Source organism: Coregonus lavaretus (assembly GCF_964263955.1).
Source record: "Coregonus lavaretus genome assembly, chromosome: 39".
Taxonomy (NCBI): Eukaryota; Metazoa; Chordata; class Actinopteri; order Salmoniformes; family Salmonidae; genus Coregonus; species Coregonus lavaretus.
Window position 1 is genome coordinate 28,467,590 of NC_140026.1, and position 16,802 is coordinate 28,484,391.

General features: G+C 44.6%; 1 pseudogene across 1 annotated transcript in view; it reads right to left on the bottom strand.

The window, feature by feature from the left end:
• The window catches only part of LOC311113011 (RELT-like protein 1), a 40,267-nt pseudogene extending 24,060 nt beyond the window's left edge, over positions 1-16,207 (bottom strand). Inside the window, exons 1-3 of the transcript XR_014615935.1 lie at positions 16,129-16,207; positions 4,513-4,723; positions 4,373-4,392 (exon numbers count right to left, since the gene is read on the bottom strand). The product of XR_014615935.1 is annotated as an RELT-like protein 1 (transcript). The remainder of the gene's footprint in view (positions 1-4,372; positions 4,393-4,512; positions 4,724-16,128) is intronic.
• Between the last annotated feature and the right edge of the window lie 595 nt (positions 16,208-16,802).

The window sequence follows — 16,802 nt, forward strand, 5'->3', positions numbered from 1 at the left end:
ACCAAGCTTTAACTTCCTGACTGATGTCTTGAGATGTTGCTTCAATATATCCACATAATTTTCCTTCCTCATGATGCCATCTATTTTGTGAAGTGCACCAGTCCCTCCTGCAGCAAAGCACCCCCACAGCATGATGCTGCCACCCCCGTGCTTCACGGTTGGGATGGTGTTCTTCGGCTTGCAAGCATCCCCCTTTTTCCTCCAAACATAACGATGGTCATTATGGCCAAACAGTTCTATTTTTGTTTCATCAGACCAGAGGACATTTCTCCAAAAGGTACGATCTTTGTCCCCATGTGCAGTTGCAAACTGTAGTCTGGCTTTAATATGGCGGTTTTGGAGCAGTGGCTTCTTCCTTGCTGAGCGGCCTTTCAGGTTATGTCGATATAGGACTCGTTTTACTGTGGATATAGCCCTTTTGTACCTGTTTCCTCCAGCATCTTCACAAGGTCCTTTGCTGTTGTTCTGGGATTGATATGCACTTTTCGCACCAAAGTATGCTCATCTCTAGGAGACAGAACGCGTCTCCTTCCTGAGCGGTATGATGGCTGCGTAGTCCCATGGTTTTTATAGTTGCGTACTATTGTTTGTACAGATGAACGCGGTACCTTCAGGTGTTTGGAAATCGCTCCCAAGGATGAACCAGACTTGTGGAGGTCTACAATTTTTTTTCTGAGGTCTTGGCTGATTTCCCCATGATGTCAAGCAAAGAGGCACTGAGTTTGAAGGTAGGCCTTGAAATACATCCACAGGTACACCTCCAATTGACTCAAATGATGTCAATTAGCCTATCAGAAGCTTCTAAAGCCATGACATCATTTTCTGGAATTTTCCAAGCTGTTTAAAGGCACAGTCAACTTAGTGTATGTAAACTTCTGACCCACTGGAATTGTGATACAGTGAATTATAAGTGAAATAATCTGTCTGTAAACAATTGTTGGAACATTTACGTGTTATGCACAAAGTAGATGTCCTAACCGACTTGTCAAAACTATAGTTTGTTAACAAGAAATGTGTGGAGTGGTTGAAAAATGAGTTTTAATGACTCAAACCTAAGTGTATGTAAACTTCCGACTTCAACGGTATGTGATCGTATACAAATGTAAGCAAGGTTTTAAATTATGTTTTAGTCAAATATATCTGTTTGGGCTTCTTGCGGTCAATTTGTAGTCTACAAATTATTTGTAAATTTGTTCCGGCCCCCTGACCATCCGCTCAAGAGAAAAATTGTCCCGCGACTGCATCTAGTTGATGATCCCAGGTGTAGGGTTTAGGGGACAATTTGGGATTTGCCTAAAGATATCATTTCATTTAGATTTTAGTCATTTAGCAGACACTCTTATCCAGAGCAACTAGGGTTAATTGCCTTGCTCAAGGGCACATCGACAGATTTTTCACCTAGTCAGCTCAGGGATTAGAACCAGCAACCTTTCAGTTACTGGCACAACACTCTTAACCACTAAGCTACCTGCCACTTAGTGGTTCAGAGGATAAATAAAAAAGAGGGGGCCATTAACAGGGAACGATGGCAACATGACAGTCCTTAAATGGAGGATATAGTGGACTGCTTGATTCAGAGTTGATGAAGGAAGTGTAGTGAAAAATAAACAGGGTTGTTTACAACTCTTTTGTCCCTAAACAATGAGAGGTTTCAGACAGTACAGGAGAGGCCCAACCTCTGTAGGGACAAACCTAATGGGAATTCCCATAGTCCTGGTCGAGAAACCTCTCCATTCTGTAGTCATAGGTGAAAGTAGATAGTGGAGTCAGCAAGCCCAGGAAATATACTGACAGCACCAGTACAGTGCCATTGATTCACTCTCATTGGGTGACATTGTGTGAGTCAGAGTCTTAATAGAGCGAGATTGCCTGATGATGATATACAAAGTCTTTATCCCTTACAAAGACTGCAATCTCAGCCTCCATTACGAGAGACGAGGCATACATTTTTATGTCAATGGCTCTAATAGGTGGGTAGAGACAGGAAGAAGATTTGTCTATTTCAGCCACATCCCGTTGCTGACAGTTGTATGAAATCGAGCACACAGCCATGCAATCTCCATAGACAAACATTGGCAGTAGAATGGCCTTGCTGAAAAGCTCAGTGACTTTCAACGTGGCACTGTCATAGGATGCCACCTCAGTTCGTAAAATTTCTGCCCTGCTAGAGCTGCCACGGTCAACTGTAAGTTCTGTTATTGTGAAGTGAAAACGTCTAGGCGCAAACAACGGCTCAGCCATCTGGCAATCCTACGGACTAATCTGGGTTTGGCGGATGCCAGGAGAACGCTACCTGCCCCAATGCATAGTCCCAACTGTAAGGTTTGGTGGAGGAGGAATAATGGTCTGGGGCTGTTTTTCATGGTTCGGGCTAGGGAAATCTTAACACTACAGCATACAATGACATTCTAGACGATTCTGTTTGGGGAAGGCCCTTTCCTGTTTCAGCATGACAATGCTCCTGTGCACAAATCAAGGTCCATACAGAAATGGCTTGTCGAGATTGATGTGGAAGAACTTGACTGGCCTGCACTGAGCCCTGACCTCAACCCCATCGAACACCTTTGGGATGAATAGGAATACCAACTGTGAGCCAGGCTTAATCGCCCAACATCAGTGCCCGACCTCACTAATGCTCTTATGGCTGAATGGAAGCAAGTCCCCGCAGCAATGTTCCAACATCTAGTGGAAAGCATTCCTAGAAGAGTGGAGGCTGTTATAGCAGCAAAGGGGGGACCAACTCCATATTAAGACCCATGATTTTGGAATGAGATGTTCGACGAGCAGGTGTCCATATACTTTTGGTCATGTAGTGTACTGTTTCTTACCATATACAGTAGAACACTGGAATGGTCCATTACTCCATTTGCATAGGAGAAGGTGGGAGTAAGTCTTTCGCTTTTGTTATATGTATCATGACCCTGATCTCCCTTCCGTCACTTAGCCTTATCCACATAATGTGAAACTCAAGACAAACCAACTTGACTAAGGTGGGGTGGGGGATCTAAACAGTGCATTAACCAATAAGCTAATGTTCTAGTAGTGAAAGTGTTTACAAAGAACATCCAATTTGGAACCTAACTTAATAGAATTCACAGATGTTTTTCCCATTAGACCTTGGGCATGAGTAGACCATAGAGGTTAAGAAAAAGGTACCTTGTTCAATGTATAATTCCATTTTACATTTACATTTTAGTCATTTAGCAGACGCTCTTATCCAGAGCGACTTACAGTTAGTGAATGCATACATTTTTCATACTGGCCCCCCGTGGGAATCGAACCCACAACCCTGGCGTTGCAAACACCATGCTCTACCAACTGAGCTACATGGTAGGGTCACCGGTAGGGCTCCAGACTAACATTTTCCCCTGGTGTCACTGGTGCCACTAACCTTTTCAGTTGGTGGCACTGGCCCCTGATTTGGTGGCACCCTCAACAATTTTGCAGCTTCACACAATAGAATACATTTGAGTCATCTTATAAAGTCATTCACAAAGCTTTATTAAGACGTGTAATAAACTTCTGAGATGATATTCAATAAATAAGTTTTACATCTAACATGTCCAAGCAAGAATGCATGATTCAAATTATTTTGATATGCAACTTCATGAATTTTGGGTTGACAATCAGGCTATTTTTTATTTTATATATTTGATTGTCAAAATAGGGGAACAGAATTTCCAGATTTTTTTGTTCAATAGAGATGATTTTGTGCCTTCATCTATATGTGCACTAATATTATATATAGGCATAATTCAATTGGTGCTAATTCACCACCTGAGGAAGTGGAAACTCAAAACACATGGTTAGATCGCTAACTAGAAATGTAACACTTATTGCTAGTATAGCCATGTATTAATCGAACAGTAAACGTAATGTCCTAAAAAAACTTTGCAATGAGGCCTAGTGCACGCTACATATTTCAAAGCCATATCAGATATCTTGATTGTAAAACAGTGTGCTTTGAGCTCAATAATGATCATTGAGAAATAAAAATGATACCTACAGAAAGCGGAGACCCTCTTCTCTATAATATATTTGAAATGTTATACAATCACAAGGGGCACACGACAGGGGGAGACCGTGTGAGACGCTCGCTCAATACAGCAGCCAGTCCCAGTGAAACAGGCAGGCACAGTGGCAGAGCAGACACTTTTATTACAGGAATCATAAGGATAATGCACTTTTTAATAAATTAATGGTTTTATCCGCACAAAAAATAGGACGTTTTGATTGAGGTGACCAGGTAGAATGTGCAGCTCGCACCAGTGCGACCAATACATTTTTTTTTTTTACTCGCACAGCCAAGTCAAAGGGACTAGCAAACTGGTGACTTTAGAACAGAAACTTCCTGTCAGTAAGCACAGATTACTGCACAATTTGGTGATGAGTCTTGTTGTGTACAGAGGGTCATGTCTTGTGAGTTTACACCCCAGTTGAGACGGAACTCCCTCTGTTGCATATGAACCCCTAATGAGAAAAATCGCTACATCTTCATCTCATCCTCCTCACCTGCGCACATCTCCAGGTCCTTCTCTTGCTTCTTCTTCGGCCTCATCTTCGGCCTCTGTGGTACAGCGGTATCCCTGCTTCTTAAGCACGTGGCAGATAAGGACACCCAGCAGACCCAGGAGCAAGAAGACGGGCACCAGAACGAAGGCTATGTACTCTGGGTTCGCCTGGCCATCCCCTCCACCACTGCCGCTTCCCGCTGTCTGACCCGCTGGAAAGGGGACAGAGTGATAACAGGGGGTGAGAGAGACAAAGGAAAGGGGGTTGAAAAGATAAGACATGGGGAGGGAGAGAAAGAAAAACAAGACCAATAAACATTGACAAGAGATTAACAAATGGATAATGCACATGGTAAGTAGGGCTGGGCGGTTTCCAGATTTTCATATAGTCATACCGTTCTTCTCTCATTCCGGGATTACGGTATTACCGGTTTATTACACAAGGGGGCGTAAAAAAACAAACACATAAAGGACCATTGGGCATCTGTTACCAGAATGCTAACAAAATTAGCACAAGTAAAATACGAATTTCCATTTCCATTTAGCTGCTAGCTAAATATGCTAACGAGCGAATGTGAACTAAAGACATTGTGCAAATGAACAAAGTTTCGACTCATGCGTGTCTGCTCTGAAGCAGCATGCGTACACACTGTTTGTCTGGAGTCACTCGGGCAACTAGCCTGTCTGCTCTGCTTGGAGAAGATGGAGGAGGAGCAGACAGGCGGAGAGGAGAAAAAAAGGCAAGGAAATCAAAAGACTGCAGTGGCAGCTGTACAGATAACTCATCCAAAGGGCTTTGACTTCTCAAACACAGCAGAATGCTTACACAATATGATACCCTGTCACTTTATTCATTCAGTGACTTACTTCGATAACTAGCAAGTTAAACTTAGGGGTCGCGATAACACAGAATTCTTCATTTTTCACGCAGGAAAAAAAGATATACACTTAAGAAATCTCTTGCTGCGTTTTGTAAATGCAGATCTAAAATGCTTCTTATTGTAATTTCTGCTCAGCATTAGACAAATGTTGTGCTTCACTTCTCCACTCCACTGACGTGTAGCTTTTTTCCTCTGGTGCTTTTTTCTTGGTGTAGCCAGACTACTTTTCTCCGATATGTTTTTGCAATAAAATGCCTTGCTTTTTCTTTGTAAACTAATTGACTTGTGTGGCTGCCAGCCAAATAGCGTTGCACTTCTGTTGTCATCTGATGAAAATGAAGCTATTTTCCGCCGAATGTGGTGCACTAACGTATTTTCTGTGAAGGAAAACTATAGTTGCACATCCCTGATCACTCTATTGAAGCTAAAAAACACTGTTGACTTTCAATATAAAACGCGACCCCTGTCAATACACAGCTTGACACACCTGCTACAGCTTTCACCAGTTGTGCTATTTACAAACATGTGACTGGCTCAACTCTTCTGGGGAACTATGGTAAGCTCCATAATGTAAAATAATGTGACAGGTGAAATGAAGACTGATCTGCTTTATCTTCTAACGTACTGCGCAAGTTGACTGCAGGTATTTACTTACAAAATAGCTACGAATAATATTTTATTGAAAAACTTCTAAGAAATAGTTAAAAGGTATTGACGGTACTGAAAAACCATCCTGTGGCTATTTCCAAGTACCCCCGGTACATGAGTTATACGATACACCACCCTAGTCATTTAGTCATCATTCAATATACTGTGTACTACGTAGTCACCACCGCCAACATATCACATTTGACTCATACTCTGAGTGGCACCAGATATTCCTATTACTCAGCAGAGGGAGGATTTAAGCACTACTCTGAACTGAACTCAATGGTCACCCAGGTTTGAGAATAAAAGGCGACAGTGGTTTCATGTTTCCTCTCTTGCCCTCTGTCGCTTGCTGGACAAAAAGTGTAGCACTCCCCAGCACTGCGGGCTGTCATGTGAGCCGACAGGCCTTTGATAGCCGAGAAAGAGAGACACTGTGTCATTGTCGCCTGAGAGACTGCTGACTAAGACGGGGCTGTAATCCCTGTAAACTTTCCAGCTCTCCCTCATTCGCGCTGTCTCTCGCTCTGTCGTTCTGTGTTCTCTCTACATGCTATCTGGGAAAGTTTTCATTTGAAAGAGAGAGAAGCAGAAAGAGGGAGAGAGTGAGAGCGAGCGCGAGAGAGAGACTAAACGGAGGGAGAAATTAAGCAGGACTGTGTTGCAGGCCGTGTTCATCAGCACAGTTGGTAGGCTGGTTCATTGGATCCCTAAGAGCTGTTGCCATTGGCAATGGGGGGGGTCATCCCTTTGAGACTCCTGAGCCATCAGGAGTGAGTCACACACAATATAGTGTACATTCATAATCCCCAAGGTCTCTTTAGTATGGGTAAATCCTTCCACTTTCTCTGTGACTGTGAGGTCAAAGCCACAAGGTGTCACCCTTACACCCTCTATTAATGACCTTTGGCCTGGTTCCATGTTCCCTTTCCATGTTCACCAAGGACTGGTGATATGCACTGCTCAAAAAAATAAAGGGAACACTTAAACAACACAATGTAACTCCAAGTCAATCACACTTCTGTGAAATCAAACTGTCCACTTAGGAAGCAACACTGATTGACAATAAATGTCACATGCTGTTGTGCAAATGGAATAGACAACAGGTGGAAATTATAGGCAATTAGCAAGACACCCCCAATAAAGGACTGGTTTTGCAGGTGGTGACCACAGACCACTTCTCAGTTCCTATGCTTCCTGGCTGATGTTTTGGTCAATTTTGAATGCTGACGGTGCTTTCACTCTAGTGGTAGCATGAGACGGAGTCTACAACCCACACAAGTGGCTCAGGTAGTGCAGCTCATCCAGGATGGCACATCAATGCGAGCTGTGGCAAGAAGGTTTGCTGTGTCTGTCAGCGTAGTGTCCAGAGCATGGAGGCGCTACAAGGAGACAGGCCAGTACATCAGGAGACATGGAGGAGGCCGTAGGAGGGCAACAACCCAGCAGCAGGACTGCTACCTCCGCCTTTGTGCAAGGAGGAGCAGGAGGAGCACTGCCAGAGCCCTGCAAAATGACCTCCAGCAGGCCACAAATGTGCATGTGTCTGCTCAAACGGTCAAAAACAGACTCCATGAGGGTGGTATGAGGGCCCGACGTCCACAGGTGGAGGTTGTGCTTACAGCCCAACACCGTGCAGGACGTTTGGCATTTGCCAGAGAACACCAAGATTGGCAAATTCGCCACTGGCGCCCTGTGCTCTTCACAGATGAAAGCAGGTTCACACTGAGCACATGTGACAGACGTGACAGAGTCTGGAGACGCCGTGAAGAACGTTCTGCTGCCTGCAACATCCTCCAGCATGACCGGTGTTGGTGGATGCTTTAGTCCAGGTCTGGGAGGAGATCCCTCAGGAGACCATCCGCCACCTCATCAGGAGCATGCCCAGGCGATGTAGGGAGGTCATACAGGCACGTGGAGGCCACACACACTACTGAGCCTCATTTTGACTTGTTTTAAGGACATTACATCAAAGTTGGATCAGCCTGTAGTGTGGTTTTCCACTTTAATTTTGAGGGTGACTCCAAATCCAATCCAGACCTCCATGGGTTATTAAATTTGATTTCCATTGATAATTTTTGTGTGATTTTGTTGTCAGCACATTCAACTATGTAAAGGAAAAGGTATTTAATAAGATTATTTCATTCATTCAGATCTAGGATGTGTTATTTTAGTGTTACCTTAATTTTTTTGAGCAGTGTATAATACATTATCAACCCAGCAAGGAATTCAAAACTCTATTATTATGGTGGGAGATTATAATACCATTTTAAATAGCTCAATGGACCGTAAAGGAAATCACATTACAAACAATCACCCTCATGCTCTTAAGGAAATTGTGAATGTCATGGATACATTAGAACTAGTAGATATATGGCTTAAATATCCTGATCTAGTGAGATATACATGGCAGAGACTCAATCAAGCTAGTCGTCTTGACTTCTTTCTTATGTCATTCTCGTTGGCACCAAACGTTTAAAAAGTGTTTATAGAGAACAAAATGCGGTCGGACCATCATATAATTGGCATATACATTACTCTTACTGAATTTCCACATGGGTGAGGATATTGGAAATTTAATCAAAGCCTATTAGATGATAACTTGTTTTTAACTAGGACAGAGGAATTTATAACTGATTTTTTCTGACATAACATACAGTGAGGGAAAAAAGTATTTGATCCCCTGCTGATTTTGTACGAACAGTGAGAGACAGAATAACAACAAAAAAATCCAGAAAAATGCATTTTAAAAATGTTATAAATTGATTTGCATTTTAATGAGAGAAGTAAGTATTTGACCTCCTCTCAATCAGAAAGATTTCTGGCTCCCAGGTGTCTTTTATAGAGGTAACGAGCTGAGATTAGGAGCACACTCTTAAAGGGAGTGCTCCTAATCTCAGTTTGTTACCTGTATAAAAGACACATGTCCACAGAAGCAATCGATCAATCAGATTCCAAACACTCCACCATGGCCAAGACCAAAGAGCTGTCCAAGGATGTCAGGGACAAGATTGTAGACCTACACAAGGCTGGAATGGGCTACAAGACCATCGCCAAGCAGCTTGGTGAGAAGGTGACAACAGTTGGTGCGATTATTCGTAAATGGAAGAAACACAAAAGAACTGTCAATCTCCCTCGGCCTGGGGCTCCATGCAAGATCTCACCTTGTGGAGTTGCAATGATCATGAGAATGGTGAGGAATCAGCCCAGAACTACACAGGAGGATCTTGTCAATGATCTCAAGGCAGCTGGGACCATAGTCACCAAGAAAACAATTGGTAACACACTACGCCGTGAAGGACTGAAATCCTGCAGCGCCCTTAAGGTCCCACTCCTCAAGAAAGCACATATACAGGGCCGTCTGAAGTTTGCCAATGAACATCTGAATGATTCAGAGGAGAACTGCGTGAAAGTGTTGTGGTCAGATGAGGCCAAAATGGAGCTCTTTGGCATCAACTCAACTCGCCGTGTTTGGAGGAGGAGTAATGCTGCCTATGACCCCAAGAACACCATCCCCACCGTCAAACTTTGGGGGTGTTTTTCTGCTAAGGGGACAGGACAACTTCACCGCATCAAAGGGACGATGGACCGTCAAATCTTGGGTGAGAACCTCCTTCCCTCAGCCAGGGCATTGAAAATGGGTCATGGATGGGTATTCCAGCATGACAATGACCCAAAACACACTGCCAAGGCAACAAAGTAGTGGCTCAAGAAGAAGCACATTAAGGTCCTGGAGTGGCCTAGCCAGTCTCCAGACCTTAATCCCATAGAAAATCTGTGGAGGGAGCTGAAGGTTCGAGTTGACAAACGTCAGCCTCGAAACCTTAATGACTTGGAGAAGATCTGCAAAGAGGAGTGGAACAAAATCCCTCCTGAGATGTGTGCAAACCTGGTGGCCAACTACAAGAAACGTCTGACCTCTGTGATTACAAACAAGGGTTTTGCCACCAAGTCCTAAGTCATGTTTTGCAGAGGGGTCAAATACTTATTTCCCTCATTAAAATGCAAATCAATTTATAACATTTTTGACATGCGTTTTTCTGGATTTTTTTGTTTTTATTCCGTCTCTCATTGTTCAAATAAACCTACCATTAAAATTATAGACTTATCATGTCTTTGTCAGTGGGCAAACATTCAAAATCAGCAGGGGATCAAATACTTTTTTCCCTCTCTGTAGGTACAGCAATTCCCCTTATTGTATGGGACACCTTTAAATGTGCCTTTAGAGGCCATGCAATTCAGTACTCATCTCGATAACAAAAGCAATTTAGGTCAAAAGAGTCCCTACTAACAAAGGAAAGAGAAGGTCTAACAGAACAGATAGATAGCAATAAAAACTGTAACATAAAGGCTCAGAATAAATTAGAGGAAAAACTAAAAGAAATGGAGAAACTTATTCAAGAAAAATCAAGTGTAATATATTTGTCACGCCCTGACTTATGGGACTCTTGTATGTTAAGTCAGGGTGTGGATATCTATGTTAGTATTTCTATGTTTGCATTCTATGTTGTGTGTTTCTATGTTTGGCCGGGTGTGATTCCCAATCAGAGGCAGCTGTTGCTCGTTGTCTCTGATTGGGGATCATACTTAAGTAGCCTGTTGGGACTCATTAGTTGAGGGATCTTGTTCCGAGAGGCTTGTTTTGTGTTTAGCCTTAGGACTTCACGTTTTGTTGGTTTGTTGTTTTGTTCGTGTGTTTATTGGTGAAATAAACATGTATGCCTTTCACGCTGCGCCTTGGTCTGACCCGTCCTTCAACGAGTGTGACAGAAGATCCCACCAAAAATGGACCAAGCAGCGTGCCCAGGAGCAGACATCCTGGACATGGGAGGAGATCCTGGATGGAAAGGGATCCTGGACATGGGAGGAGATTCAGGCTGGGATGGATCGCCGTCCTTGGGAGGACACAGTGGAGGCCCGGTTTAGAGAGGAGCAACGGCAACACAGAAGGCGCCGGCCGAGGAGGAAGCCCGAGAGACAGCCCCAAGAAAAAAATGTTGGGGGGCTAAAAGGGTGGTCGGGGATCGATGGAGAAGAGCCCCGACCACTGCACTCGTGGGGGCTCAGGGAGGAGTCCTCACGGGAGGAGGACTGGGCGCGGAGAGTGAAAGACTGGTACAGTCGGAGATCTCTAACGTCAGTTCCCTGTCCGGTACACCTCGTGCCTGTGTCTCACACCAAGCTAGTGGTGCGTGTGCCCAGTCCGGGACGGTCCGTGCCTGCTCCCCGCACCAAGCCAGTGGTGCGTGTTCCCAGTCCGGGACGGTCCGTCCCTGCTCCCCGCACCATGCCAGTGGTGCGTGTCGCCAGCCCAGTACGACCCGTGACTGCTCCTCGCACTAGACCAGTGGTGCGTGTCGCCAGTCCGGCCCGGCCCGTTCCTGCTCCTCGCACCAGACCAGTGGTGCGTGTTCCCAGTCCGGTATGGCCCGTTCCTGTTCCTCGCACCAGGCCTGTGGTGCTTGTTCCCAGTCCGGCCCGGCCCGTTCCTGCTCCTCGCACCAAGCCAGTGGTGCGTGTCGCCAGCCCGGTATGAACCGTGCCTGCTCCCCGCACCAAGCCAGTGGTGCGTGGCGCCAGTCCGGCCCGACCCGTTCCTGCTCCTCGCACCAGGCCAGTGGTGCGTGTTCCCAGTCAGGTACGGCCAGTGTCCGTTCCACCGGTGCCTGGTCCGGCACCGGTCAGCTGCTCCACTCCGGAGTCAGAGCAGTCCGCTCCACCGGGGTCCAGTCCAGCTCCGGTCAGAGCGGATCCACTCCGGAGCCAGAGCAGTCCGCTCCACCGGTGCCCAGTCCAGCTCCGGTCAGCAGCTCCACTCCGGAGCCAGAGCAGTCCGCTCCACCGGTGCATAGTCCAGCTCCGGTCAGCAGCTCCACTCTGTAGCCAGAGCAGTCCGCTCCACCGGTGCCCAGTCCAGCTCCGGTCAGCAGCTCCACTCCAGAGCCAGCGCAGTCCGCTCCACCGGTGCCCAGTTCAGCTCCGGTCAGCGGCTCCAGTCCAGACCCAGACGTCAGCCCCTCTCCAGGTTCGGGGTCTCCCACACCAGGGTCCAGACAGGGCTTGGTACATCGTGGGAGGAAGGAGAGGGGAAGCAGCGCGCCGAGGTCCAGACCAGACCAGGGGCGCAACGGGGAGGCTGAGAGAATATGGTCATCACGCCCGGAGCCGGATCCGCCTCCGAGGCGGAATACCCACCCGGACCCTACCCTGTTATGTAAGGTTTGTGCCGTCGGAGTCCGCACCTTGGGGGGGGGGGGGAGTACCGTGACGCCTTGACTTATGGGACTCTTGTATGTTGAGTCAGAGTGTGGATATCTATGTTAGTATTTCTATGTTTGCATTCTATGTTGTGTGTTTCTATGTTTGGCTGGGTGTGATTCCCAATCAGAGGCAGCTGTTGCTCGTTGTCTCTGATTGGGGATCATCCTTAAGTAGCCTGTTGGCACTCATTAGTTGTGGGATCTTGTTCCGTGTTAGATGCTTGTTTTGTGTTTAGCCTTAGGACTTCACGTTTCGTTGGTTTGTTGTTTTGTTCATGTGTTTATCGGTGAAATAAACATGTATGCCTTTCACGCTGCCCCTTGGTCTGACTCATCCTTCAACGAGCTCAGCTAGCTAGCAAAACGCTAATTTGCGACACTAGCTAGCTAGCATTAGCTAGACTCGGAGCTCATGGGGACATAGGCTTCAGGAGCCAGTGGGTTAGATATCATTCCACCATGGGCAACAACAACTGGCTATTAGTTTGTTTTCAGCTAAATATGTTCAATTCATAGCTAGTTTATCCAGATACCACCGCATTTAGGATAGCTACTGACTGAAACGTAGCTGGCTAGCTAGCATGCTGGCTCACACTGGCCATGAAGTAGCCAACTAATCGTGGACGCCAAAAGACACAGGTTGTCATGCCTGCTCCCACTCCCCCTCCCTGGCACTCGAGAGCGCCAGCCTGCCCATCATTACGCACACCTGTCACCATCGTTACACGCATCAGCGCTTCATTGGTCTCACCATGACTTCATCACTGTTTAATTACCTCCCCTATATCTGTCTGTTCCTCAGTCTCATCCCCGTGTCTGCATTAATGTTGTTATGTTTCCCCTGTCCAGACGCTGTCCATGTTTTGTTTCATGTCTGTTTATGTTAAATATTCACTACCTGTACCTGCTTCTTTCATGATTACACCACGGGCAACAATAACTGGAGACTAGTTAGTTTTCTGACAAATATTTTTAACTCTTCAAATTAGTTTATCCACTGACCACCGCAATTAGGAGGAGAGCTAATTACTGAAATTTAGCTAGCTAGATCACTGGCCAGGCAGTAGCCACTAACTAATCATGGAAGCATTATCTATTCTTTTATAAATTTGCTCATATTAAGAAACACAAACCAGACCGTTTGTGGAAAGGTAAAGAGAACAATTAGTGGGCTTGTTTATTTAATGATCGGACAGTGAAACAAAATAAAAATTGTAGCTAGCTGGTGAGGCTTTCGTTTATTTCCCAATTAATTTGGTGATCAAGCTGAAGTTGGGTTTCCAAAGTCATTCGGTCAGTGCTAACTGCTCATGCCGGCGGCACGAGCTAGCTAAACAGACGTCTTCTGTAGAGCGTCTTTGTGATGTCGCGCACTCAAGAAGGCTCAACCAATCACCAGACTGGTTCTATGTCGAGACTCATGAATATTCTCAATCTCATCAATCAAGTTGAACCACAGATTATCCATTATATTTACCAGATACTCTAGTGGCCGCTCTAACAATGAAAATAAACGTCTTCAAAAATGAAAGGCAGTCGGGAGGGGTTTCCACTAGTAACCCCAGCCACAAAGTCAAAATTGGCTATATCGTAAAAGTTCATGAAAACAAAAATGTGCTTTTTTGTCTTAATTTAAGGTTAGGATTAGGCATAAGGTTTGCAGTGTGGTTAAGGTTGGATTTAAAAACACATTTTAATAAGATACTTTTTTTTAAATAGGCAGGGTTTATGACTTTGAGGCTGTAGTAACTATTGACGACCAGGCACAACTCTGATTATAAAGTGTTTTATCTCAAAGTTGCCGAGGTCACGTGTCCTACTTATATCAGTACACTGTAACAACCGAATCATTACAAAACTTCTATTAGACCAAATAAGCTATTACATTTTTTGTTAACCAAATTCCACACTCTCATTGACCTCCGTACAAAAACTCCTGGCTTGGTGAGCGGAAAAAACGCCACCTGTTGGAGAAGACAGATTTTGGGCCCAGTTATCCCTCTCGCTTCACCTCTTCCTCTGTGGTTGAACATTCCCATATGTGGCTTTTAGCATGGCTGACACGACCCACCAGCGAACTGGTGTTGTTAGCAAGACTATATGTGGCTTGCCTCAAACAGAGATGTGCAACGATCTAGCTAGTAATAGTTTATAATATTCTACAAGCATTTAAATGCATTTTATGCCCTGATCAGGACATTGGGGCTATTCTGCAGAGTTCTAATTCACCATTGGACAAGTCCATGTTCCTTTCAAACTGCCCTACTTTTGAGGACTGTTTTGCCAGTCAGGGTTGCCAGGTTTAGCTAAAATGTATAGCTCAAATGACTTCTCAAATCCTGCCCATGAGGCCTGAAAACTAGACACATGTTGTTGTTTTTTGCAGCAAGAGAGGAGTTGCCACATTTATCCAGTAAACCATTTTCCCATAACGTTATCCAGCAAATTAAGAAGGAATATCAATGTAATTTGTATCAACATAGGCTAAGAAGCAAAATTCGGTTTTCCATCAAAATAATAATTATTGTTAGTTTAAGAATGTCCCAAGAGAAAATATAATTTGCCCTTATTAAACTCACCAGACCTTTTTCCATCAATGGATGTCGATTTAACTTGTTTGACTGCTATGATTAAGCAATAAGGCCCGAGCAGTTGTGGTCATAGGAAAGTAGTATGGGGGTGGGGGGGCTGAGATTATTTTTGTCAAAGGGGCATGTGGAGTGGAAATGCTGGAGAGGAAATTGCCCAATATAGCTGCTGCAGATGGCTGTATTGATCCGCTAATACAGGACTAGTAAAGGCCCACTTGGGATGTTTTTTATATGAATTATTTTATGATTTTTCAGGGGGTTCTGCAGCACCCCTACTTCCCGTGGCTATGGGTGTGGTAGGCTATATGGCCAATATACCATGGCTAAGAACTGTTCTAACGACAGATAAATCCGACAAGAGATTTTGAGTGATGAAAGTTGGACAGAGGATCTCGAAATCGATGTGCAAGAAACACTAGAACAAACTTTTAAAAAGGCTATTTTCTGGCAATTGTGGTGTTATGTGCCAGATGTTAAGACTGCAAACCTTTATAAATGGCCTACAACAAGGCTACAACAATAAACTGAAGTTATAGGCTATTTATTAAATCTGTTTGCCAGCTCCAGGTAGGCTACACAAGTGGCACAAATTGATTTGCAATGACTCCAGCAATATCAAATCAAATTTTATTTGTCACATACACCTGTTTAGCAGATGTTATTGCGGGTGTAGCGAAATAGATATTTATGGTATCAAATCGTAGGCTACGGTAGCCATAAATGGCATAGAAATGAATTGCCTACATCAAATCAAATTGTATTTGCCACATGCGCTGAATACAACAGGTGTAGGTAGACATTACAGTGAAATGCTTACTTAACCAACAATAGAGACTGCATCATCTGTGGATCTGTTGGGGCTGTACGCAAATTGGAGTGGGTCTAGGGTTTCTGGGATAATTATGTTGATGGAAAACAGATGCAAATGTATCAATCTCCACATTTAATGTCAGTTTCATTGTGGACTTTTTTTTACCATAACAGAAGCACGCTAGGGAGTTCGATGACTTCCATTTAAAATGTCCACACCCCCAGCGCTCACGACTCAAGAACTGAGCAAGTGGAAAACAATTCGCAACAGTATAATGCAGTTTACTTTAAACCACCTCTGAGCGAATTTATTTAAAGTGCTATAGTGCGCCTAAAGTCATTTTCCAGTGCTTTGTCACCGTTATAGAAGTTAATGTTTTTATCGAAAAAAGGTTGGAAATAGGTGTCTCCAATCTAAATAGCCTACCTGCAACTGGTAAAAGGTTGTCACGACGTGCACGCGTACTGCTCTTTTTCCTTGACTCTGCTGCAGCGCTCTCAACCATTGCGCTCCCCCTCCCCAACACTCACTAAGTAACAGCCTGCTGCAGCAGCTCAAATTGAAATATATATATAAAGAGAAATGCCATGGCGGCCGCAGGTTTTTGTGCAATTTAGAAGGCTATTTTCACAAGCTACATCGTTTTCCAAACAGCACAACACAGGAAAATCACGGACATGGCAACCCTGCCAGAAGTACCACCTCTCCATCAACCACCCCGCCAGCCACGTGCTTTTCGAGATGGGCAAGCCTTGCTGCAGCCGTAAATATTTTGTGGCGTACCTGGAAAAATAAATAACGGAAAACTATTACAATGTCACTATTTTTTGCGTCCCAGTTTACTACTCAGTATACGATGCTTTTCCCGTCAATTATTTAGTTTAGGATTTTATTCAACAGATGAAATAACCGTTGTTTTTTCGTTGTTGAAGATTTTATGTGCGCGACGATATTTGAGACAGCTCAGTCCATAGAAAAACTGCAGGACACTGCGCCTATGTCTAAGTCTGTTTTGAGTTTCGGAGAGAAGGCACGATACAACAACATGAGAGAAGTGCTCACTCAGCATAGGAGAATAGCCCCGTGCATCAAAGCACCGC